Source organism: Zonotrichia leucophrys, chromosome 9, assembly GCF_028769735.1.
Source record: "Zonotrichia leucophrys gambelii isolate GWCS_2022_RI chromosome 9, RI_Zleu_2.0, whole genome shotgun sequence".
Taxonomy (NCBI): Eukaryota; Metazoa; Chordata; class Aves; order Passeriformes; family Passerellidae; genus Zonotrichia; species Zonotrichia leucophrys.
In genome coordinates, this window is record NC_088179.1 from 21,220,669 (window position 1) to 21,247,428 (window position 26,760).

A 26,760-nucleotide genomic window follows, 5' to 3' on the forward strand; every position below is an offset into this window, starting at 1 on the left:
CCTGAAGCCTCTCAGCTTCTCAGGAGGAAAAATCCTAAGGAAAGGATTTTTCAGAAAATATCACGGCAACATTGTTCCACATTTGGCATGGCAGTGATGCTCTCAGAGTGCTGCACATGCTCAGGTTTCAAGAAAGTGAGGGTGGAACAGGCAGGGAAATGGGGAGAGGCAAGAGCACCTCCTGCCTGAGCTCCCTGATGGCACTGGGGACCATGGGCACCTGGGCAGGGCAGGACAGAGGACCCACAGAGCCAGGCAGAGCCCAGCTGCCAGCTTGTCTGCTCATGGAACAATTGGTTTTCAAGGGCTTTGAATGAAAACTCAGAGGAGTAGCATGATGGTTTTACAAGTACCTAAAAGAGGAGCTGGAATCTCTTTTCTCCTGGCTGCAGGCAAGCTGATTTTCCTTGAGGTTTGGAGGCAAAATGTCTTCAATGCCCAGAACCTCTTGAGAAGCAAGAAGCCACGGGCTGAGAATTAGGAAAAATAATTGTGTGAGGTCCTCTTCAAAGCCAGAAATATCTTCAAACCTGTAAAGACAAGATCTTCTTGAACAAGAGAGCCACTTCCACCTCCACTGTCACTTACCTGACCTTTTCATTTGTCTGGAGAGTTGATAAAATTCACATGACAAGATATGCCTGGAAAAAAAATCCTTGCTTACAGGTTTTTAGCAGAAAAAAATATGCTTCCCCCCAAAAAATTCAAATCCAACCGATTAAAAAGAGGTTTCAAAAGAATACAAAACAATTTGAATTTTGGTTGTCCAGTTTTTCCATTTCATTCCAAAAGGGAAATATCTAAGTGAGATATTAACTCCTGTCTGTATGGATAGTTATTTCTGCTGGCATGGTACCTTCATGCCAGTCATTTGAAAGTGGTGAATAAATCCCTGCCTGGAGAGCTTACAGTGAGAAAAGTGAGAGCCTGAAGGAAGAACTGACAGCAGATAACAATAAAAACAACAATCACTTTTTCCTTTTTTTGTCTTTTTTCTCTGGAACTGACGTTTTCCCGTGGAAATGTGAAATGAAAAATGTCTTGTTCAGCGGTAAAGCAACTCAAAACAGGCAGTGCTTGCCAAGGATCCATCCCATCTCAACACACATCCAGCAAAGGAAGGTCCCAGCAGCAGCTCTGGGTCTGCAGATGCCAGCACAGAGGTGGCTCCTCCTGCTCACTGTCCCAGCCAAGAGGGATGATTGATTTTATACAAGATGATTAATTTTATACAGGATGATTGATTTTATACAGTGCCACAGACAGCAGCTCTGGGGAAGACTTCTCTGTCAGCTCCTTGGGAGCTTTGAAAGATCCATAATAATTAATTTTTTTCCTGAAGAAAACAGATTAATTCATCCTTCTGCTAGAGTTGTGGTTAGTTTTCCTAAAATTGTTTTTTTTTTTCCTCAAGATTTCAGAAAGCAAACAAGGCTGCCTAGCACCATTTTTTCAAAATCATTCCCTGTCGTGCAGTTCAAGCACTCCATCAGCTTTCCAGAAGAAAATAGATCAGATTTCTGTTCAGTGGGTGCTGCTGCCTGCCACCAAACTGGAGACATTGCCTTGTGCCTCAGAAGAGAGCAGCAGATTTGGCACAGCTCTCACACATCGGAGATGGGTGCCAAATACGTGCTCTCCCTGAGTTTTGGCTGCATTCTCTTTTCTGAAATGATTCATCTGTAGCCTTCAAATATGAAATACAGGGGAGAAAACAGGGGAATCCAGCAATGGGTGTGCATAGTCTTGCTCCTCATGCTAGCAAACACTCTGCTCTAAGTCCCAGGAAAAGATGTGAAAACCCTAAATTTTGCAACATGAACACCTCATGACACAGATAGGAAGGTTTGCTAAAGGGGTTTGATGAGGCAGCCAAGTAAAAACCTTATCTTTCAGGTGGAATTGCCTTCTGTGCACTGAAGAACTAGCTCTTGGAAAATTCACTCCAATGTCTTACAATTTGCTGTAAATTAGTTTCAATTTATGGGTGAATTTGGGGGGAATTTATGGTTTGATTTGGGGTGATCTGGGCGTTGGTTTGGGGGGAATTTATGGCTGAATTTATGGGGGATTTTTGGTTGTTTTATGGGGGGATTTGTGGCTCTGTTTGGGGGGGGATCTGGGGGTTGATTTTGGAGGGATTCTGGGGTTGGTTTGGGGGGATTTATGGCTGAATTTGGAGGAGTGGCTTTTGTCTCATACTGTCCTAATTCAAACTGTTCAAATTATTATTACTCTAATTGTATGACTATTTCTATAACCATTTTAATACTATTAAAATAGTTATAGAAATACTATACTCGTTTTTAAAATTTTTTTAAAATTAAAATACTATAGTATTTTAATTTTAAAAAATTTTTAAAAACGAGTGATTGGCGTCTTTCACATGTGGCTGTGCAGACGAATCGTGACACAAAGTAGTCCCACTCGGTGCTAGGAGTGGGGAAGGCCACAGCGCGGAGGAACACCAGGTATCGGTTGGGGAGAGTCGCACACTGCGGAGGGATCTCTCGGTGATACGGCCATGCCACATCAAGTTCCGGCAGAGGCAGAGACGCGGAAGGATACACGCAAGGCGCTGCAGTGTTCGCCTGCTGTGTATAGACCCGGTGGCGGCGGAGGCGGCGTGACGGGGTACGGGGATGGCGGCTGTGGCCGGACAGCGGCTCGGAACCGGGACCGGGCTGGACCAAAGCTGCGGCCAAAGCAGTGGTGGGAGGGGAGGGGTGGCGGTGGGGCCGTGGAGATACAGCACTGGCGGAGGGGAAAAAAAATATTGGGGGAGGGGGCGGGCATTGTGACCCCTCCCCCCACCGAGACCCAGTCCCCAAATTCAGCCAGAGCCCCCCCGCCCCCCCACCTTGGATGAGCTCCTTCATTTTGTGCAGCTCCTTCCGAAATTCCTCCAGCAGCTCCTGGGGGGCAAGGGGGTGTGTCCGAGACCCCTCCCCAAATTTGGGACAACCCCCAGAACCTCCCCAGACCCCTCCCCAAATTTGGGACACCCCGAAATTCCCCCCAGACCCCTCACCAAATCTGGGACCCCTCAAAACCTCCCCAGACCCAAATTCCAGACCCTTCCCCAAATTCCATACCCCTCCCCAAATTTAGGACCCCTCCCCAAACTCCCCAAATCCCAGACCCATCCCCAAATTTGGGACCCCCTAAAACCCCTCCAGACCCCTCCCCAAATTCCGGACCCTCCCAAAACACCCCCAGACCCCCCCCCCCCCCCAATTAAGCAGAAATGCCACCTGAAAGACCTCTAACCTTTGAATGTCAGACTTGGACATCAGCAATGCAGATGGCTCTTCTCTGCAACTGCTCTGCAGACAATCACAGAACCATCATGTTTTGAGTTGGAAAAGACCTTAAAGACCATCTGATTCCATCCCCCTGCCATTGGCAGGGACAATTTCCACTAGGTCAGTTGCTGAATTAAACAGTCAAACCTTCTTTTCTGTGGCTATACATAAATAACCCCCACTATAAAACCATTTTATTTATCAAGCTCATCTGTACGACTTTACAAACACTTAGATTTGGCAGGGGAGGTTGTGATCATGTTAAAATCAGTGGAGGTTTGCTCAGCAGCCCCACACAGCAGCATTTCACCTGCTGAGCAAAGATAAAGGGGGGCAGCTGATCAGGATCCCAACTGGCTCTTTGTTTATGGGTTAATTAATTTTTTTACCTGAAATAAGAGAGCACAACTTTATGAGAATAGAGAATTTTGGCTTACTTAGCTTAAAAAAAGGCAGGTTGAGAGAGGATACAACTGCTGTTTATACGTAAATAAGGAATATCAGCAGGAAAAGAAAATAATTAGGCTAACAACCCTTAGTTAGAACAAGTGGGAATGAGCTGCCCATAAATTATTCAGGATGGAAATGAGAAGTTTCACCCCATTAAAGAAATCTTCATAACAAAATCAATTCTTGCCTCCAGTTAGTCTAAAATATGGAGATGCAAGGGGGGGCAGAGGGCAGAACTTACCAGAATTTCATTCTGAAAGAGAAGAATGGCAGCAGCAGAAAGGAAAAAGTCCCTTTGCACAGGGCAGCAAATACACACACTGCAGATTGACTAACACTCTTGGGGAAGAAATGGCCAATATCCCTGGCTCCTCTTACTTTATTATTTCTTTATTATTGCCATTAAGAAACTCTTTGGCATTTTGTAGGATGGTCTGAATGCAAATTACAGGAAGGTCAGTGTAAAAACACATTTGTTCAATAAACTAGTACTTTTTAAACTTCCCTATGAAAAGAAATGTCTCTGTGGATCTTTAATGAGACAGCACTGCGGCCCTTGTCTAAACCCAGGGTCGGGGCATGAGAAAGACTGGGCTGGCTAATTGCAGTCTGACTCTTATTAAACTCCCCAGAATAGAAGAAAACACTTGGGGAGTGAAGAGTCCATTAGAATTTTTTTCTCTCACTGTCTTGAAAGCAAGCAGTGATGGTGACCTGTGATCTTCTGACCAGAGAAAATTCATAGAAAGCTAAAAATAAGCATAATTGTCAGGTAGAGGGTAGTTTTGAGCAACACCCCTTCTGCCATAGGCACCGGCATGACATTGTCCCCTCCCCATGGGCCTGAATCCTGCCACAGGCACTGACAGACACATCTCTCTTTGATTTCCAGCATTTGAGGGACAACACCTGCCATGCATTCCCAAGCTGGTTGGTTGCAATTCCTTGAACTTGCAATTTGTCTCTAATTGTAACACTCACTAAAGCTGTTTATAGCCATTAATTCTCCCAAAGCCCTCACAAGGCTGTAACACCCAGCAAAAAGCAAAGCAGGCAGAGATGAACTGATCAGCACAGGGTATGTCACAGCTCAGCAGGAGGAGCCCTGTCCTGACCCAGATCACTGCTGTTTTAGAGCAAAAACTAAAAGGAAAATCACACCACGCTGAAGTCTGTGCTCTGTCAAAGCGCTGAGTGCTCTGCTGAGCCACCAGCTCATAGGCACCCAGCATCACTGCCTCACAGGGGGACACTGCAGAAGGCAGAGGGGCAACATGAGACAGGAAAATTAATATCCAAAGTTTTGGAGCTCGCTCTGCCTCTTTCTGAGGTGGTTTGTTCCCAATAAGTCCCAACAAGCAGTTCCTGGTTTGGTCCTAGCAGGTAATTGTGACCCTTTGGGTGTCCCTGAGGACCTGGGGTCTCCCTGGGTGCTCCCTCCTCACCACCACCATGAAGTCCCCTCCAAAACCAGGTCCCACCAGATGAGCCCACCAGCTTCTCCACACAGAAAACACAGCATGGCCAGATTTCTCTACAGCCACCCCAAACATTTCCCCATTTAAACCACCCCAAATTTAGAGCTGCCAGGGTTACAAGGCACATCCCATTCCCACCTGCCACTGATGCCTGACCGTGGAACTTTCACTGTTGATAAATCCCTCCTCACACACCTGGATTATCCTTTAATGAGCTGCCATGGATCATCCCCAGGTGTGGTTTAACCCAGCCTTGGCAGAGCCACCTTCACCCACTCGATGTCAGAGCCTGGAAACACCAGGCTTGCTTGGCTCAACACATCCCTTATCAACAAGGACACTTCTCACAGGGCTCTCTGTCCCTCTTGCCTAAACAAGAAACATTTCTGTGCAAGCCAGGGGCTGTGCCTGGGAGAGGCAATTCCAGCCTGGAGATAACACAGATCCAGCTGCCTTTGTTCCCTGGGAAATCTGCTGACAGCAGGGAGGGACGGAGGGTCCCACGGGGGAGCTGCTCTTTGGGGCCAGCCAAACTGATGCTGCTGATGGTTTGATACGAGGTGGTGTGGCCAGGCTGGCTTTCCCAGAGTGCTGGAACGTGAGGCTGCAGGAAACCAGAGTTTTGTGCTGCTCCAGGCAGGGTTTATCTCAGGAAAAGGCACGAAGGATGGGCTGCAGCTATGGATGGACGGTGGGAGAACAGCCAAGCACAGTGATATCACAGCTCTGAGGGTGATATCACAGCTCTGAGTCATTAGCTGAGGCTCAGAGCTCTGCCTGGGGTAAGAGTCAAGGGGCTGTAAATAGATGCCATGAATAAATGCCAGGAGAAAAAGGAGTTTCAATTTTACTGAGGAGGGTACTGTTGATTAACTCTTCTGCAGCTTGGTCTATGCTGAGGGCCTGATCTGAGCTTCAAATGCTCAAGCATGGGCAGCCAGGGAAGCTTGAACTGCTCAGCAGAGATCTCATCCCCCACCCAAGTCTTTAGTGCCCTGATGCTGCCCAGCTGCACCAACCCCAGGGCTGGGGTTGAATGATTTTCTACACCAGAGAGGCAAAGGCACACATTATATGTTGGCAGGAGCTAATTAGTTCTACAAATACACCCTCCTTCTGAAGATATCCAAAGTTATTAGTGATTTTTCATAGCTAAATGGTTTTGACAGGCTTTTCAAAATGATGGAAATCTGTTTAACTGAGGAGTAAACACATTCATGCAGATCCAAGGACAGAAAGCTGAGGATGCATCCTCAAGATGAGCTCCTCTGCAAAATCAGACACCGAGAGTTCCAGAACCCATCAAGCAGCAATAAAGGAGTAAATAATAAAAGTAATAATCCATAGAGCAAAATGCTGCATTTCCTCTCTGTGACAGCCCTGGTGCCCAGCTTGCTGTGCCATGGTAGCTGAGCATGATTTCTGCTAAGCACACACATCTCTCCCTCCTTAGGTATCACACACCGTGACGTTCTTTCCAAATCATTTTCTCTGAGCATTGCTTAGCAACTCATTTCTGGTTATCTAACTCCAAGCAGCTCATCCTAATGACCATGCTGGGTTTTGCTTTTTCTTTCTTTCTTTTTTTTTTTTTTCTTTTTTCTTTTCAGCTCTTCCCATGCTGTTTCATCTGGTAAGGAACTGCAAGTGGCAGCAATTTGAGAGCTCTGGGCAGGGAAGGCCATGGTGTGCCTGCTCTCCTTGCTGTGAGTGGTGACCTGCAGGATGCTCCTGGCAGCCAGCACAGCTTCCAGGGCCCAAAATGCACCAAGGGCCCCACTCTCCTTTAAAGCTCTTCCTCTGCATCTCTCCATCTTGAAATATCCAATCTTTTCCATCTTTTTAAAAAATTTGTTTGAGCACTAAATGCCGAAACATCTCTTGCTGGTGTAATCAAAGGTTGCAAAATGAGATTTCTCTGGCTGATGTCCCCCCACAGCCCAAGGTGCTGGAAAAGCTGCCCTGTAGTGCAGGCAGCAGGTCCCTCACCTTCCACCTCTGAGGAAGGGTTGCCTTATAGGATTCTACATTTTTTCCATTCTATACCAGGAACTAATTAATGTGCACAGCAAATTATGCTGGAGAATTGTGTGAGAAGAAACTGTCATCCAAAACAGAAGGAAAAGTAGGAGATGTCAGTAATTACATGCATTTATTCCATCAGAGTGTGCTTCTGGTCAGATCATTAACTGCAGAGCAGCACTCAGAGTGCAATCTGGTGTTTGGAGGAGTCAAACGTCTCCTGCCTTCTCGTGCCAGACGAACATTTCAGCTCCTGCATCAATCTCCCTCTCACCTTTCTCGTCACCACCCCAGTGACAAGTCCCTTTTCATGGCTTGTAGCATCTTGCCAGTTTCCTCAGGCAGAAAATTTCCCTTTCTGAGTCACTGTAGAATTTCTCAGGCTGTAGAGCAGCCAAAGCCTCCCCCCTGCTTTGTACAGTTTGACAAAATCTTCACCCCAGGCTGAGGACAGAACTGCAGCCCAATAAACAGCCCAGACATTGGGGGATGTCTGCTAAACCCTGAGCTTTGCAAGCTACAGGTGAATTTATCTACATGGTCTGAGGTGTCTGCAGAGGCCAAGGCAGGTCAGGGGGCTGTGACCCCCATTTGGTGATGGACACCTTACCCAGTGGCCTGCAGGTGTGGAGGACACAACTGTGGCTCAAATGTTGAATTTCAGGATGGATCCTGGATCCTCTGGAACAGATCATCTCCATCCTGAAGCTCAGAGTTTACACACAAACCTGCTGCTAAAATTCTATATAAAAACAAACCCTACTTCTTTTAGAATGACCCTGCCTAGAACCCTCAGGGATGTATGTGGTGGAGGAAAGCTGACTCTCCTGGGCAGGAATATTGTGGCCTCAAGCAAGCAAGGGCTGTGCCAGAACTTCCATCCTGCCCAGTGTGAGTGACCTGCTCCAGCCTGGGCAGGCTCAGCATCCCAGGGGAGCTTGTGCTGTGCAGTAATGGTGCTTTGAGTGCAAACCCAGGGGCACACAGCTGATAAAATAACATCGAGAGATTCCATCCTGCCCAGCAGCACATGACTTGAGTGATGAAAGCTGGAGATTTCCTTCCTGTGCATGATCAGGCTCCACTGTGGCATTAAAATCAGGGCATAACATGGAAAGGGGGGTGAGGGGACCTGGCAGGTCACGCTCCATCATCATCATCATCAACTGCTGGTCCTGCCCTGACCTGCCTTGACCTGCAGCACTGTTTAGATCCTGATTCCCAGGCAGGATCTGGGGTCCACTGGCTGTGCAATCTGAGGCACATTACTTGGTTTTCTCATTTCCAGTACACCAGCTTCTTGTATAAATCAGAGATATTTTGAAGATGAAGGTAAGAGAAAGGACCCTTGGGTAATACAAGGAGTTTGGCACTCAGTAATATTTAAGTATAGTTAGCATCTAGAGAGAACAGAAGAGAGGAAAACAGCTAAAATTTATCTAAAATTATCCCTTTCTCCTTTAAATAGCATCCTTCCTTGGTTTGGTGGGGTTTTTTGTTTTGGTTTGGGTTTTTTTGTTTTTTGGTGCAGGTACCTTGCAGCAGTGCCCACATCACCCTGGCTGGCAGCAAACAGAGGGTCACAAATACCAACCCCTAGAGGAGGCCAAAATACAGGGCAAAAGCTGCAGCCATTTGGTGAGTAGCTGCAGTTTGTGGTTATTTCAGCTAATAAAATTGTAATCCTCTCAATGACTGGTCCAAAAATAGGTTACAATTTTGGAGAGAGACAAAAAGGCATTCACTCTGCTGCTGGGGTCATTCCCTGCCCTGCAGCTTCACTCTGCTTTCCAAAATAAGGAGAAGCTAGGCTGGAAGGTAATTAGGGCAGGACACAAATATTCATGAGGGTGTGTGTCCCCTGCTGCCAGGGGCATCCTGGGACAGGGCATCTTTTAGTACAGAAATATTCCTGCAATCTCCCAGAGCTGCAGCTTAGCGTAATAACTTCTCTCGCAGGCAGAGCCCTGGCAGATGTGCAGCAGCTAAATGGGCTCTGCAGCCTGAAGCAGCCACCCAAACAGCCAAAGGGAAAGTGAATTCCCCTCCAGCACCAGGGTGCTGCGGGGGTGGCAGCAGAGCCCAGCCTGGGAGGGTGCAGTGGGTCAGGGAGCACCAGTGATCCCATTCCCCTTCATCCCACATTTTTTGGATGGGGTCCCTGCCCCTTTCAAGGCAAGGGTGTCTCTGCTTTTCAGCCTCATCTCCTCTCTGACAGAAAAAATTGTAGTGAAAATGCCTTACCCTGATGAATTTATTTTAAATTTCTGCAAATTAAATAAATTCCAGCAGGATGGAACAAACCCTGAGCACAGAAGGTATTTCAGGATCATGGCATTTCGTGTGTGTGACGACCCCAAACATTGGCCCTGCACCCCCAGATGCCCCTGGTTCCTGAAACACCCAGACCTGTGTTTCACCCTTCTTATTGCCTCAGGCTTGAGAGGGCTCAGCCAGTTTAAGGTCAGGAAAGGATTTAATGCAAGCAAAGAGTCTCTTGGAGAGACTGAAAATATTAGCAACAGCGTTATCCAAAAATATTATATTCATTAACTGATTAAGTCATACAGCAGTGTAATAATTCATTTTAACTGTGAGCTCTAGCACAGGGCCTAGATTGCCAAGCCAATACATCTTTTCCAGTCTCAAAAGAACCTTTCTACAGTGGATGCTGGCATCAGCACAGAACTTAAGGCTGATAATGCAGCTGTTAAGAGACTCCCCATGGACAGCCCATTCCTGAGAGTGTTCAAGGCCAGGCTGGATGGGGCTCTGAGCAGCCTGGCCCAGTTGAAGCTGTCCCTGCCCATGGCAGAGGGTAGAATGAGAACGTTCTTTAAGGTTCCTGTCAACCCAAAGCCTTCTAATTCTATATTCCATCCCCTCTCAACACCATCCAGCTTTTGCATTTAATTGGGGCCCATCAGCACTTGAGATTTGTGTGTTTTCCTCCTGATGTTCAGAGCAGGCACTTCTCAGCCATTGGAAAGGGAACCTGGAAGCTGCCAGTGTTTGTAGAGACACTGAAATGAGCAAAGGGATGGAGAGGGCAAAGAGCTGCATCCCCTGGGAAAAATGCTGACAACAGCAGGAGCAGCATCAGCTGCCTCCTGACAGTGGGCATAGAATAATCACATATAAAACTGCATTTCAAGCCAGTGTGGGGCACCAAGTAGAGAAGATACACTTCAAATGATGAATAAGAATCTCTTCCATCTCCTTCTCTTGTTTTTCTCTAATAAAATTATTTTCTCTGAGCACTGCAGAGGTTACAAGCACAGCCACACTTCAATGCAAGTCCCTCACCTGCCCAGGCACAGAGGGGCTACTTGCCAGCCAGTTTTTCAGGTCCTTTTGTGAGTCTAATTAAAGCTCTCCAATTTTTTTTGTTTTATGTGAGGAGCAGAGCTGCTAATTAACTGCTGAAAATTATACTGGGGATCCAATATCTGCTGTGCAGCTACCTTAGTGCTCATCAGCTTCCCAGGGTGAGGGAAGCAGCAGCAGCAAAGATACAGAGAGGATGGGGGAAAAAAGAATCCAGCAACTTTTGTAAACTGTGGTGGGTTGGAAAGGCCTTCAACCTGAATTTCACAAGAAGCAATAACAAAAAAAACAAAACAAAACAAATATATATATATAGGTTGGATATCTACAGTAGAATGCCAACCCACTCAGCATTACCCTCTCTTTGCATCCTTTAACCTGAATTTCAAAAGAAGCAATAATAATAAATAAATAAATAAATAAATAAATAGGTTGGATATCTACAGTAGAATGCCAACCTACTAAGCATTATCCTCTTTGCATCCTTTCCAAATGCACAGGGGAACATTTCCATTTTTCCTGATTCCTTGCAACTCTTTTTTTTTTTTCATAAAAATGAATAAGGAAAAAAGAAATCAGATGTTAAAAGCACTTTTAGTTCCCTGCTCCTTCAATGTGTGACAGATCCTGACATGGAGGAACAGAACATTTGTTTAGATTAAACTTTATATGACGTGAGAGCCATCCTGTTTGTGAGTAATCCTGAAATCCTGGGACTAGGAGCCTTTATTTCTGATTCAAGGGATTATTTAGCAAAAAAGATCCCTGTGGGAGTATAGGGAACACCCCCAAAATCCCTGTGGAGCACAGGACAATGTGCAATGGCAACTGGCCCCTGAAAATGTGCTGCATTTATATGGTTTGTGTTAATTTGTCATCTTAAATCAACCTGGCCACCAGGAGAGGATGGGGTCAGGAGGCAGCTCATGGCACATGGAGTGCTGTTGCTTGAGGAGCATTTCAGGGAGAGCTACAGCCAGGCTGGGAGGTGCTTTTAATTAAGATATAACCTAAAAAGGCTTTTTTTGATGAAATGCCAAAAGCAGAAGCACAAGAAAACGAAGCAAGTGATTTGGGCAGACATCTAACCAATGGAAATGATTTAATGTATTGCCCTTAAACCAGCAGCAGAGCTGCTGAGGTCTTTTGCAGGTATCAGCAGAAAGGGTGATTGCACTAAAATCCTGGTTTTTCACTTCCCCTGGCTCTGATGACCCCTCTGGAAATCCCTGTGCAGCCTCCCTGCAGCCTGAGGAGCCAAAGCTGCCACCAAAGCTCCTTCCTGCCCCTTGGAGAGAAACCACTGCTGTGCAGGCTGGAGCCAGCCCTCGTGCTCCTGGTGGGTACATTTCACAGGAGCTTTGGGGAACAAAAGTTAGAACATCTGACCATGGCTAACAAATAAGATCTGCCTGAGCAGCAGCTCAATGCAGCACATAGAGAGAAAAAAAGAGAGAAACCCAGAGGAGTCCATGTGGGGACACTTCCTTCTCTAGGAGCCCAGGGCTTCAGGATGGACTTCAAAGGATAAGAAAAGCCTTTTCCTGCTTGTGGCTCAGCTGGAGGGATCAAACTCTGCTCAGCTGTGGTTGCTGAGCTGTTGCATGTTGTTTGTGCTTTGCCCACTGAGTGGAGCTGGGGACTCTCCCATCCCTCCTTCCCCTCCGGGCATGGTGGCAATGGTTCCTTTCCCTCCCTGCGCCAAGGGACGTGGGATCTGTTGCCAGTGTGGCTGAGTTCTCACAGACAAACCCGCTGGTGGCGCCACTTCATTCGAGTTTGGGGTTTTCCCCCCAGTTTCTACACAGAGATTGAGATTTTGAACCCAACTGATGAAGGCGTGTGCAGGACAGGAGCATCCACACCTTCAGAAGGTGAGGGATGACAGAACTTCCTCCTTCAACACCTTCCTGCTTCAGCTTTTTGCACAAATTCCACTCATTCACCTCTCAAATATCTACAGGTAGTGACAGAAACGTCTAATAACACAGAAGTTTTTCAGGAACCTCCTCATAATGTGGTCCCTGCTCTGTTTTTAACACCTGTTTTATACAAACCATCTAAATATACCAATAGATGAAACAGAAGATCAGCAACAAAAATATTCCCATCATCCCATGAGGATCAATTCAACCATTAAACCAAACTGTTTGAGAGACCCTCCAACACCTGTACAAGTTTATGCATTCCCAGCAAAAGTTCCCTGGGAATGTGGGAGAGCAGTGACAATGGATGAATCCATCCATCCTCCACCACCTTTCCTGCTGCCAAAGATCACGTCAGAAATAACCTCAGAGGAGAGCAGAGCACGTCTCTAGGGAAAATAAAGGACATGGAAATAAACCAGGGTAAAATTACAGCTGTACAAAACTCATTGCATTACCCTGCAATGGGAGGATAATTAGGAAATTGGTTTTGTACTAATGATTCATATCTAGCTGGGCAGGAGCTATGTCAGGAACACGGCTTTAATTTAACCTAATGCTGCAGGACAAAACATGGCTGGCAATATTTTTATGCCCAGAGCCTCCCAGTGTTGCTGCCTCTCCTCTCCCACCCCTTCTCCCCAAATCACTGTCTCAGACAGTGACATCTGGGGAACACCTGCTACCAAATAGTAGCAAATAATTGTCCTTAATGTTCTTGCAATGAGGCAGGTGCAGACTGAAATGGCTGGGCTGGTGGGATTGTTTTCCATGAACCTGATTATGATTTCTGAGTCAATTTATTACCAAATGATTTTCTAATTGGTGAGGCTGGATAAAATCCATGAGATCACTGGAACCTTATCCTAAGGCTGGCCTTAGGATGGTGCTCCTATGAGGAAGTATTAAAAAAAAAATCTCTGAATGTCACATTCCTGAAAGTCAAGATTTTAGGATATGTTCAAGCTTTCCTATTCAAATATAACAAACTTTTCCTTGTCATAAAAGAGATCATTCTATTCAAATCATGTCAGCACATTGTCAGTGTTGACTGAAATAATCATAACTTGCAAAAACAATGTATTTATGCAGCAGATATATTAAGGTTGCATCTACAAGAGTTTTTCTTTGCAGACAAAAAATATTTGCTTGACAAAAAATTACAATTCCTCATGGAAGCATTATCTGTGAAAACCATGCTACTGATATGCAATGAGACACGAATGTCACCCACTCCTGCACAATAATCTGTGGATGAGGAGTAGATGGATGTATAGTTCTTCAGTTTGTGAAAAAAAATCTACAAGTTTTTTACTGATCACCCTACATTTATGTGGCAAACAATGGGTTCTCTTTGGTGTGCAATTAATTTAATTAATGTAGAAATATTTAATGAATGGTAGATTTAATCTTTCCCCTTTTTCTTTGCATCCCGGACTTTAGAGTAACTCAATATCTGTTCCAAATTTATAATGGGAGCTTCTTTCTCAATCGTGGCCTCGAGGCACAGGAATATGCTGAATTTTATGTACTTACATTAAGTAAAATGAGAAATATCCTATTAGTCAATTCCTTTTAATCTAAGAAAAGAGAAAAGGATTTCATAGCATGAAAAATTTTCTAATACATTGAACCATATTGCCATTATTGCTTTATTGCCTGTTATCACAGGGCTCTTATCAGCACATCCTCCTGGTAAATGAATAAACCCTTTCACAGCACAGCTCTGGCACAAATGGTAACCCTGGGGTGGGACAATGGAGACAGAGGATTCCTGTCCTGCCCTAGGGACCCACCACTGATCCATGTGGATCCATGTGTCCTTGGAGGCTTGCACAAAGCAGAGATTTGGTGATTTTAAGGTGAGCAGGACCATGCCCAGCTCCTGCACCCTTCCCCTGCCCACTCACTGCAGCCAAAAGCAGGGCAGGAGCCACACCAGAGGAACCCCCAGGTCTGGTTCTGCTCTCGGGCACCAGTGATTTCCTGGGTAGAATTTGCCTTTGAGGGATTGTTTCAGTGAGTGTCTCACTCCAGAGAGGATTTGACACATTACTGAGCTAAAACACTTAATAAACCCTGATGAGAGTGTCACAGAATGCAAATACACTGCTGGTGGGGATGGGCTGTATTTTGGTGATTATATTTGAGAAAAAAAACCCCATTTGCTGACCCTTCCAAGATGCCTGAATGGGATCCTCCCAGTTAAATCTCTGCCTCTTTCATTACATATAAAACCAAAACACAGGTCTAAACTTCCACGGCAAAGCCAGTTCTGTGCCAAGTGACCAAAAAATCACTTCACTGCATCAGTTTCCTAATTATTTACAGGCAGACTGGTGTTACCTTTCCTGTTAGATAGGGTTCCCATAGCAACATTACTTTTATCACATAAGAGGATTTACCAGATTAAAACAGACGCCTCCAGGTAATTAAAATACACGAAATTTCTTTGTTATTTACATTTCTGCTAGTGAAGAACCACAATACTCAATTCAAACCAGGATGTTGAGGATCTTTGGGACAGAACAAACAAGAAATAAAGCTGTCAGTGTTTGTCTAGTACAAAATGGGGCCATGCCAGCTGCAGGAGGCATTGCACACAAAAAGCCTCCCAGTTTGGAGCATGCAATGCTGAGAGGAGCAGGCTGTGCAACCTGGTATTTGCATTTGGAGGCAGTGCCAGAAGGTTGGGATGAATGGCCTGGTTTATTTTCTGGAGTCAGTTTTCAAGAGAAGACATAATGTTTTGGATGTGTGAGAGCTCTAACCCTGGTGTCCTGGGCTCAGGGATGGTGAGGGGTGGATTTGAAGGTGGTCACCTGTTTCCCAGGGGATTTCAGCTGGAGATGGCATTTTCCACCTCTGCCTTGCCAGGTCTCAGACCTCCAGTTTATTAGAGACTGTGCAAAACTCATTCTTCGCAAAGCTGCAAAATTTGAGTTCCAGATAAAAGGGCTCAAGGATCAAACCCAATGCATTTAATAATTTCCATTTTCCTCCAAAGGATTTCCATTTTGGGTTTTGCTAAAGGGGCAACCCTTTAGCACTTCCAGAGGCTCTCTCCCACCTTTACACCTGTGATGCTCCAGGATGCCCCAGCCTGTGCAGGTGAAGGCAGAGGCAGGGTCAATGTCTCCTGTAAGGTGGTGGGGATTGGAGCAGCTCTGGGAGCTCCACCACTAGAGATGGAGCAAAAATAGAAAAGAGCAGGGAAAATCAGATGTGGGAAAAAACCCCAGCCTTTCTTTGGGAGATGAAGGGAATTTTGCACAGAGGAGTTGCTTCTGCTGGTGCTGTGGCCATCAGGTAAATTCTGGGAGGTTGGAAGCAGGTTTTGTCCCTGTCCTGAGGAACTGAGACTCCAGCACTTTGGGTTAGAGGGCTGGAAGAACCTGCACATCAGCATCAGTGAAGACAGGTCATGCAGAAAGCTGAATCTCAAGCTGCTTCACTGTGCATCCCACAGCACAGTGTATTTGCATGGCTTCCAGTAAACTGAACTGCAGAAACCCCCTCTTGAATTAAATCCGTCATCAGTGTATTTTAAGATCTTTGTTTCTAATTAATGTACAATATGAGTGACTGCTGTGGAAAGTTTTCTTGTTTGAAAGTATTGGGAGTATTAAATTCAATGTTGTTCTTCGCTGTGAGCTGAGCTACACCACTTATTTACTCCACAGCTGAAGTCTGGAGGAGTGAGGACTTAAATCACTCCATGTAGGAGGCAACTTCAACTTTAACAGCAGAGGCAGTTCAGACTTGCAGCCTTCTCCATGCCCACTTTGCGAGCTTCATCAGGAATTTAGTGCATGCTGTCTAACCCTTGGGAAGCCTCAGCTTCTCCCAGCAGCCACCTCTGCACACACCAGTGGTGGATGAAAGCAAAAAGTCATTTAAATGCACAAGGGTGTCCTCATCGTTATCGCTGAGTCTCATCGCAGCCTCTCACGGGGATGAGCAGAGCAGCTCTCCCTCTCAGAAGTGAGATTTGCAGTCCCCACAGACCCACCACACTGAGTCACATTTCAAGCTTCTTTGCCAGACATTGTAACCAGGAACTTTTAAAATTAAGTTACAAAAGAAGAGCTGAGTTCCATTATTTGGTGCTACACACCATGTCCAGCTTTGCATGACACGGAACTGCAATTAAAACCTGACTGCTCTGATGACAGGCAGAAGAAAGTAAATTGTACCTGGAACTACATCAGGCCCTGGAAGTGCAGTTTAGCCCCTGGAAATCCAATCTAATGCTGTCTCAGATATTTCCATTTCAAATGGCACATGAAGCCCATATGTGACATCGTTGTGGCCTTGCAGTGTTCTTTTAATTGTCCTGGCATGGCTTCAGAAAGATATATTTGTTTTCAGAAAGATGAAATGGAAATAATTTTCAATGGAAAATGAGTACAGAAGGGATTACACAGAAGGAAATTAAACCAATACTGTTATGCCTGGCAAGTCTCCTCCCATCTTTGAATAATCTGGTTAATTCTTGATTAAAAACCACAAAGAACGGGAAGACAGGACAGTGCCCATAAAACAAAGATGCAAGTCCAGCCAACACCCTTCACTCATCTGGGAATAATATTGATCTGGGGTTATTTGGAGCAGATTTAGGTGCTACCACGGAGAATTAATGATGCCAACACTGCAGAGTAACCCAGTGAGCTGCTCAGCAGCTCCTTGCAAGGGCCTCGGGTTTGCACAGACTGAACTCTTTGTGGTGAATCACCTATTCCTGAGTGCTGCAGGATAAATCAAGCACCAGAGCAAATGGCTCACATGGCAGCCCATGGGCCCAGATGACCAGCTGAACTCATGGAAGATTTCTAAATGAACAGAAAGGGCCATGGTGCTGCTTTTGGAGGACAATGAAGATGCCAGGCACATTCAGTTCCTCACTGCCCTAAGACCTAGGGGTCATCCATAAATCCTCTGAGGAGGCTCTCACAGCTTTTCACTCTCTTACAGCAGTGTTACACAAATGCCCAGGAGCTCCAACCTGACGTTATCACAAAAACAAAATGACACATTCCTACAGTCTGAGTGCAGGATGCTCACAGACTCACTCACAGAAGCAAAGGTCTCTGCTCTGGATGGTAAATTAATCAGCCTCTAAGCTCTGAATATTTTCTAGCTGTCCCTAAAGCATTCATGTACCTGAGGGCTCAGCCTTACCAATCTTTACAGCACAAACATCACCTGCTTGGACTTATTTGGATTAAAATTGCAAACCACTTATTTTCTAGACATTAAATTTTAGTATAAGGTTTCAAACCCCACTGTGAGCACTCTCCATTCCCTGCTGTAGCCAAGCAGCAGCCACTAATGCTGCTGGCACACACTCTTGCCAGGCTACACCTAATCACTGCCCACTGAGCCATGGCACAGATACAAGAGCAGGAATAAACAGAGCTGCTGTGGATCACAAGTGAGATCAGCTGGGAACAGCAGCTGTAAATTGTGCCATTGTCAGAGGATTTGGAAGGGCAGGTGCCTGTACTCTGGTGGTCCTTCAGCAATACTTTACCACGGTCTAGCTGGAGTTTGGACTTCAGTTTGCCCCAGCCCTGTCCCCAGATTAATATCTGCTTGGGCAGAGTGGTGTAGACCCACAGAATCCCCTAGGCTGGAATTCTAGGGTCACAGAGTCCAGCCATAAATCTGATACAGCCAATTCCAGCAGCTTCAGGGTGGCTTCACATCATAACAAGACAAGATGTGGCTGCCTGAAGGGTTCCTGCCTGGTCTGAGGCTCAGCCAGCAAGGGGTGGAAGCACTTTGTGAGGACAATGCACCTCCCCTGCCCCAGATGTCTGTTCAGGAACCCCAGGGATGTTCACAGAAATATCTTGGGTCAGACATGACTCATGGAGTGATTCAAGTACCTGTGACTCAGCTTTCAATTGATTGTTGTGGTCATGGCCCAGCTGGTAAAATCTGAAGTGAAGGTCATTTGAATGAAATGAAACAGGCATCTTCCTAAGGATCATTTACTGGCTTTGATTCTCCCCTATGGATTTTCTAATTTCAGAAAACAGAGTGACAACATACAATCTCTTCCATCCAAAGCCTGACTCATTTATCCACACAAGCACAGCAGAGGCAGGGGGGTTAACAGTGATTTCTTACTCTGCCTTGGCTTTCCCCTTGGGCACAGCCAGTCTGTTCCTGTGATCCTGCTTCTCATGCCCCTGGTTTGTGTGTGTTCCTGCTTTCCTCCATTCTGCCTGGACAACAACTGTTTGTTTAAATTCAAATTTTCAAATCATACAGTTTCTCATAGGGGAAGCCATTTCCTACCTGGAAAGAACCATCCATTGTAAGTTAAGCAACAGTGGAAAGGAAACCCTGGGGTAACTTGGTGTTATCTTGCAGCAAGCAACATGACTTACAACAAACATTACACCACACTGTGGTCCTGAACATAGGACAAATATTTTCCTTTATATTTTTAAATTAAATCTGAACCGAAGCAATGAATGCCCCAATTCTAAAAGAAACCCCTGTAAACAATAGTTCAACTGGGCCTTCCCCAAGAGACAACTAATTTTATGCTTCATCAGAAAGAACACATTTTACTTCCAAGAATAATTTTAATCCTTTCCCTAATTCGCATACGTTAACACTCAGAGGTGATTAGAGTTGCAAGACATGAAGTAATCAAGTTTAGGCACTGTACATAACAGTCAGCAGTTTCTGCACAAGGCAGAACAAACCCTCAACAAATTTACTAGCAGAGTTGCCCTTTTGAGACTATCTGAGGATTCTCTGTTGGCAGAAATATTTCCTTTATTACCACTGTATTTGCCTAAAGAATTCCCTGGAACACCCAAAGAGCAGGACAATAAAGAATTTGCCTTCATAACTCTTCCTGCACAACTTTTGGTTTGTATGGGGCCCTCTCTCAGCTTTTTTTTTTTTTTTTTTCTTGGCTTTTTGACTCATCTGAACTAATTTACTTTGGGTCAAATCCAGAAGCCTTTACTGAGGCAAAGATTCATCACCTTCAAATGACCAAATCTTGAAAGAAGCTTCAGTCCCAGAAATAAAATCATCAATTCTATCAGACTACCTCTCTGCTAATAAATTAAATAGTTTTGGGAGCATTCTCTCAGATACTGGCCAGCTGGCACAGGATGATCTGTGTCCATAATGCTTCACTCTTCCAATCTGCAGAACAAAAAGTTTTGTGAAAATTGTCTGTGGGGAGCATTGACCCATCCTGGTGCACCCTGATCCCATGTCATCCCATCTGCACCATGCCTGGGGAGTGCCATGGACATCTCTAAAACTGAATGGTATCAAGGACTGACCTCCTGCACTAAGAAATGATACTCCAGAATCCTTGAACGTGAGCACAAATGTAGCCTCAAACTCCAGCCTGGTCAGCACTTGTTGCTGGGTTTGCACTGTCCTTTATCACAGAAATTATCAATGAATCCAAATGTAAAACTGAGCCAAGGCTCCTGAGCTTAGCAACACATGAAACTCTTTGGGTTAATCTTGGAAGCTTGAACTTGCAGTTTTCCAGTTAAAATGCTTTCCTGATACAGCTGATAGGAAAACCTGGATAATCCTTGTACAATCCTCTGCATTGCTGTATTTCTCCCCTTAATCCCTCATGGATAAGAGTGAGAGGAATTATTAAGAGAACAGGATGAATTGACACTATTGACAGACCAATGTTGTGAAATATGCTCAGAACTGAACATATTGCTGCCCCTGAGCAGCAGTGAGGGAGGTCTGGGCTGTGGCTGCCTTGGCACTGCACAGAAACCGTGGTGTGATGCCTTACTCTGCTTTTTCCTCCTCCTCAGGCAGGCTCTTGCCTGGGGAATGACTAATGCCATACTCAATTTCCTTAATATGGCTTTGTATTGCTTGTGCTGCAATGGAAATTTATATTGGAGTCTGAACAGAGAGAACCTGCTCTGAAGGGAGGGGAAGGACAGCCAGAGCCAGGGGGACACTTGGGCTCACCCCCAGCTCAGTGCTCGTGGCTCAGGAGCCACCATCCCTCAAGGGCACCCCTGTCCTCTTCAGGGAGCACTCTTCATTTAACAAATGTTTTCTGCTTCCTCCAATGTCTGCTTTCTCCACAGATCTCACAACAAAGCCAAGGGAAACCCTAAACATGGAACCTGAGCTTTGTTTTGCACTGTAATCTCCACTTAGTACCGTTCCTCTGGTACTGATCCCCTCTGTCCAGTCCTTCCCTTCTTCAGGCCAACTCTTAGGCTAAAGGATGTCTCAAAACCTCTGAGGATGTTTTTTCTTCTCTATTGCTTGAAATGCATAAAAAAAAAGTTAAATACCTTTTATTGTCTGTGTAATACAGGCAGTGCTGCACCATCTGTGTTTCACATTCAGGGAGAGAGGCAGGAAGCCTTTTGCATACCCAAGGAAAGGCTATCAAATTAAATGGAACAATGGAAAAAAAAAAAGCCATCCTGTAACCTAGTTTGTGTTCCTACACTGTTTATGGTGATATGAAAGTGCTGCTTGATCAAAGAACAATTTCCAGGCTATTGTACAGTCAATTGGATTTTTCTTGGATACTGAGCTGTTTCCCGGCTCCCGAAGATATTGAACCTGGAAACGCTGCAGCAGCCAGAGCAGAGGAGTTGGAAGCTGTGTGCAGATGCACTGAATGCTCATCCATGGCTCACATGTGCTCAGTGCCCTCCCACACAGCCCGTGGGCCGTGCCCTGTGCGCGGCACTGCGCTGCACATCCCACAGGGACCGGAGGGCTGGCAAAGGGAAAGGCAAAAGGAGGCCAACAGCACAAAGGATGGAGGCAGGGAAGCATCCAAGGCAGCCTGGGATGAGGAGGGACCCAAGACCCCAATTTACCAAGGCTGACATGCTGTTTCCCCACCCTCCCAGCAGCTCTGTGGCATGGAGAGAAGCAGTTCAGTCCCTCGCCCCCAGACACCACCGCGGGATCACACAGCGTGTGCTGCAACTTCAGCATGAAAATGAGAATCTCATCCACACCCAGCTCTTTTCAAACTTAAAGGGAAAAAAAAAAACCATTATGGAAGAGTGGGCTGGGAGAACCATGAGTAATAATTCCTGACCCCATGCCGAGGTTGTTAGCTATGAGGAAAAGGTTCATTCTCTCCTCCTTTACCTATTTTAAGTGCTTTGGAGTTCTTAATTCCTCTCACAGAATCTCAGGGTTACTTTACCAACCTCCAGAACACTCCTAGCACAGCATGGTGTTGTTACAAGTACTCAGCAACAGCTTTGTGTGTGCACCAGGTGGGGCTGGTGCAGGCTGAGCTTGCAAGGCCTGGGATATTCTGAATTTACATCAGTCAGGTCTTTTACAATGTAAAATGGGAAAAGAAAAATAAAGAAAGTAAATTACTGCACTGTCAGGAAAAAACATAACTTCAGGAGAAAACAGCAAGGCAGTCCTAAAAATATTCAAATATTCCATTCCAGCTCAAAAAGAAAGTATTGGCTATTTCTGACAACACTATTACTGTCACTAAATCTGTATTATTATTTCAGAATATTAAGTCCATGCCCCAAAGGTGTCTCTGACCAGAATCCAATAGACTGCAAAGAGAGTGATTAGGACAGCAAAGTGTTCTGTAAAATGGCTTCTGCCATCTGCCAGTCCCGTGCTGCTCTCCAGCACTCAGATATCACTGATAGCTTCCCATCTGCAAATAGCCCCTACCTTGCTTCCAGCCAAAGTTCAATCTCCATAAGCATTTCTTGGTTTCCTCTGCCCTACAGTCCTTCTGCATTTAGTTACTCCTATGAGATGGTGAGAAGCACAGAGACATTTTACTCAAAGTCACCCTGGAGAAGCATCACCCAGCTCCCCTGTTCCACACCTGTGCTCATGGATGAGACTCCATCCCCAGGGCTACCCAAAGAGGGGACTCTGAGCCCAGCCCTGACAGCCTGAGGGGTTCCTTGAGCACAGCACTGAACAGGGATGGGAAGTAAAGCAATTGCATTAGACAAGACAGAAATTTTTCTTCTTTTTTTTATGTGCACTCAATAGAAGAAAAATAACTGCAGGGAGATACTGTGGGTGAGTGATGGGTTCTCAGCTTAGCAATATCTCCAGAAGAAATTCTGTATATTATATTTTGCTCTGGAGAGCAGTGATGGACGAGCTCTTCTCCTTCACATCTTCCCACAGTTAAACAGCACAGCAGACTCTCACCAAGCTGGCTTTGTCTTGCCTTGACCTTTTGGGAAGGAGCAGGGTAAATCCTCTTGGGGATTCACAGCAGGCTGTGCAGATGGGAAATGCCAGTGTTTCCCCAAACCCTCCACAGCTTCTCTGGGCAACCTCTGCAGGGCCTCACCCCCTCTGAATAAGGAATTCCCTCCTAATATTTAATCTCAATTTCTCCTCTTTTAGTTTAAAACCATTCCCCCTTGTCCTATCACTATCTGCCTGTGCAAAATGAGAAATGTTCAGCTGAAAAACACCAAAATGAGAAATGTTCAGGTGGCAAAATCACAGGGGAAGGTGAAGGTTAAATACCCAGACAAGAAAAACCAACAAAGTTGTTCTCCATAATAAAAATCTGAAAACGGGGACAGAGCACATCCCACTGCTCTGCTATTACACACTGCAAATAAATTGTTTCTGCAAGAGAAATGGATCTTTCCTGAGCAAAGAAAAAAAAAAAAAAGCAAAGTGGGGACTAATCAAATTCCATGTTCCTCAGCAGTGTAAGACTAATGCCTCCCACTCCAAAGCCATTTCAATAATTTGAAAAGAGAAATAAAACCTTTAATGTCTAATTTGCTTTTCTTGTAGCTGTTTTAAGGAGCAGAGGACCTCAGTGTATCAGTTTCCCTCCACAAACATTCCTGAGTCCATCTCCAAATCTCCAAAGTGAAAAGTTCACAATGAAGTTGGGTCATTATGGGATGGAGGCACAGACCTGAAGGTCTGGGGTCAGGGTCACAAATCAGAAGTGTTCTGCCATCCCCAGGGCAAAGTTTTGCCCAACCACTTGTTCCTGGCTCATGTTGATGCAATGAGAGCTCTGATTGCTTTGGCTACTGGAAAGGGCCTGGAACTCCCTGGAGCTGCAGGCAGGGAACAGATATGTTCAGTTTGGGGCAAAAAAGCAAGCACAGATGTCAAAATTTCACTTTATCAGACTCATCAATCAATGTGATAATTAAATAAACAATCCCAAACCCAGAGGTTACTTTTGTTTTCCATTACAGTCCGTACTTATTGCTTCTCTTTCCTTCATTTCTGCCCAATGTTTGGCTGAACTTGAATCCACCTGAATCACGGGACTCCCATGGATCAGCCTCCCATGAGGCAGAGGAAAACGTGCATCCAGATCCAGGTCATGAGTTTGCATGCCCAAAAACATTTCACACCTTTTAGCATATACCTCACCCTCACTGTTTAGAGCTTCCTTTTAGCTCATCCACTGGGTACTCAGGTGGGAGACCAGGAATAACATTAGATTTCAGAAAATTAAAAAAAATGTTCAATATTCTGGAACTGTTGAAGGTGGGAGGAGAATCAAAACCAAAACAACACCGCCCTTCCATACAGAAGAAATTACCACTGTCTAGCCATCTTTTATTTTTTAAATTTTATAAATCTCCCATTGCTATTAAGGATTATTTGCACTGCCAAAAACTGATTTCTCTTTGCCAGCTCCTTCTTATAGTCTATAGTCTCCTTTTTCCTATGGAGACAAAGCCATAGTGAATAATAGCACTGCAGATTTACCAGATAAACAACAAAAGAAATGTTACTATATATTCTAGACTTTGTCTTGACAGCATCAAGTAGATGTGCATTTCCAGCATTAAAAAAAAAAAGTGAAATAAATAAAATGCACTTCTTGGACTAGACATGACTTTAAAATTAAAATACAAGTTAACTCTTGCTCATGATGGTGCTGGACTGGCATGGAGGGGGCTCTGCTCAGTTTTTCTCCTACATTTACAAATGAACCAAAGCTTTCTTATAGGAAAACATCCATCTCTAAAGAAAGTGATTTAAAAAGTTGGTTAATCTCTGTGAGGTTCCTGAGTGCCAACAAAAGAGGAAATTTGAGCCATTCTTCAGATGGATTTGATGATGGCAATGTCTGCCCTGAAAACGCTGCTGGATCCCTTCCCCAGCACATTCCACACCAACCACAAAAGCCAACATTTGCTTACAAAGCAATTGCTATAGAGACAGCTCCTGACTTTTTAATTTATTGAATATTTGTTCCTCTTGACCGAAACTCCAGCAATCTCTCTGCCAGAACTAATATTTTAAATTGTGTATTTTAACATAATTTGAATAACTTTTTCAAAACAAGTTATCGCTGTCCATGTCCTCTTATTTTACATCCTGCCTAATCCCAAGGTCAAGGAATTCAAGAGGGGCTGCTTGATTTTTCTGAGCTTTGGACAAGAATTTCCAGACCCAGCAAGAGCACTCTGCCAGCAAAGGGCTGCATTTGCCATGGGCTCTCTCTGGTGTGAAATGGACACAATACAGCAGGACCACTCCTGCTTGGTTTTTATTCACTCTCTGCCATGTATTTTAAACTTCTGTCCTTGCTCAAAAAAGCCAACAGTTTTTATTGCAACATTCTTTTGTAAGGTCTTTTGTGGCTACCACAAAAACTCTTCAATCAAAACTGGAGTGACAGCTGAAATTCATCTTTTCTAAACATTCTTTTCCATCTTTAGTATTGTTATTATGAAAAAAGTTTGGGTTGGTGCACATCTACTGTCCATACAACCAAGCAGGAATGTTTATCACAATGACAAATTGACCTATTTTGGTTTAAAGAGGTGCCCTTTTTGCAGTCTGTTCTGTAATAACTTGGTTTTAAATAAAGTTCTTGGGGTAGATAGGTGACAAGAGTTACCACTAGTAGCAGATATATATGAAACCATTTTGTGTCCCATGTTACATAACAACTACAACCTGTTGTATCCACACTGATATTTTTCAATGGTTCTACTCTGTCTTTGCAGTTCCTTCATGTAAGAATCTCTTGGTTTTCAGTTCAGGAGGGCAACAGGACTGAGAGTGTTTCCCTTCAGCACCAAACAGCACATTTGACAACCAACCCAACACAAAGGCCAAGGAAATTCTGCTTTTATATTAATACCAAAAAAAAGCATTTTTAATTGGTGATAGCTCAGCTGAGAGCTGCCTCCTGAGTCACCCCCACCTCATGTCCAGGGAGGTGCTGTGAGCCCAGAGGAAAACACAGCACCCTGTAGGAGTCTTTGGTTCAGTCAGGTCTCCAGTCTGCCAGAGGCAATTTCTCCAGGAGAGGATTATTGACTCTGAGCTGCATCATCCGGGGGATGCAGCAAACTGATGAGATTTAGAGGATGGGGAGGAAAACACAGAACCCAGCTGAAAGAGCAAGGAATATTGAGAATTGTGTGGACTGAACACACTGAAAGAATTGGAAAGCAACAGTGACAAACAGATAAAATAAATAAAAGTAGGAATCTTCCACAAAACAGCTGCTGGAAATATTATTTTTTACTTGGTTTTCTCTGCATGCTGACTGCTATCCTCACCCTTAATCCTTATAAAGAAAATAAATATTATAGATAGCATTTTCTTCTTCTAATGCAAGGTATTTTGAACAGAGGAACAGAAGAAGAAAGTTGCTGCAAGCCCACACTTACCACAGTGCTGGACAAGGAGGACACCATTCATCCTGCTGGGGTACACTGAGAACTATGAACAAAAAACTGGTTTTCCCAGATCTTTAAATAGAACAGGAAGATTTTTTTTTCTTTTTTCCCCCCATTTATCTCCATCCCAATTGCCCTGACCAGTGCCTCAGGAGTGGTGGGATGGTGTTTTTGTGTGGGATGGCTGTGGGTAGGAGCCTCCACCAGCGTGAATCAGCCCAGCTGAGGCCATCAGCTGATCCCTGCCAGCTGAGCCTCTGCCTCCGTGGCTCATCCTGCTGCCAGCACAGAGCCCCAGAAAGCCAGGCTGAGTCACAGCTGCTCTCAAGGTGGCACTGGGGTGGCTCTGCTGTCCCTCCCTGCCCCAGGAGGGGATGCTGGGCAGGAGGTTGTGGCTGTGGCAGCAAACCTCGAGTCAGGGCTCTGAAAATGACAGCAGGGGGGACAAGGAAGGGCTCTGAGGAGAACAAGACCCCCCTTGCAGCCACCTTGTGTGACAGCTCTTCAATGTGCTTCTGCCAGCATAGGGGGGACAGGGAGGATGGCTGACGCAGGGATGACCGAGTTCCCCAGGACT

General features: G+C 45.1%; 1 long non-coding RNA gene across 1 annotated transcript; it reads right to left on the reverse strand.

Annotated features, from left to right (window-relative positions):
• Positions 1-1,885: 1,885 nt before the first annotated feature.
• LOC135451922 (uncharacterized) lies at positions 1,886-26,292 on the reverse strand. Its single transcript, XR_010441482.1, has 3 exons — positions 26,175-26,292; positions 3,271-3,326; positions 1,886-2,754 (listed from the first exon to the last, which is right to left on the reverse strand). It is a non-coding gene; the product is annotated as an uncharacterized LOC135451922 (long non-coding RNA).
• Positions 26,293-26,760: the final 468 nt, after the last annotated feature.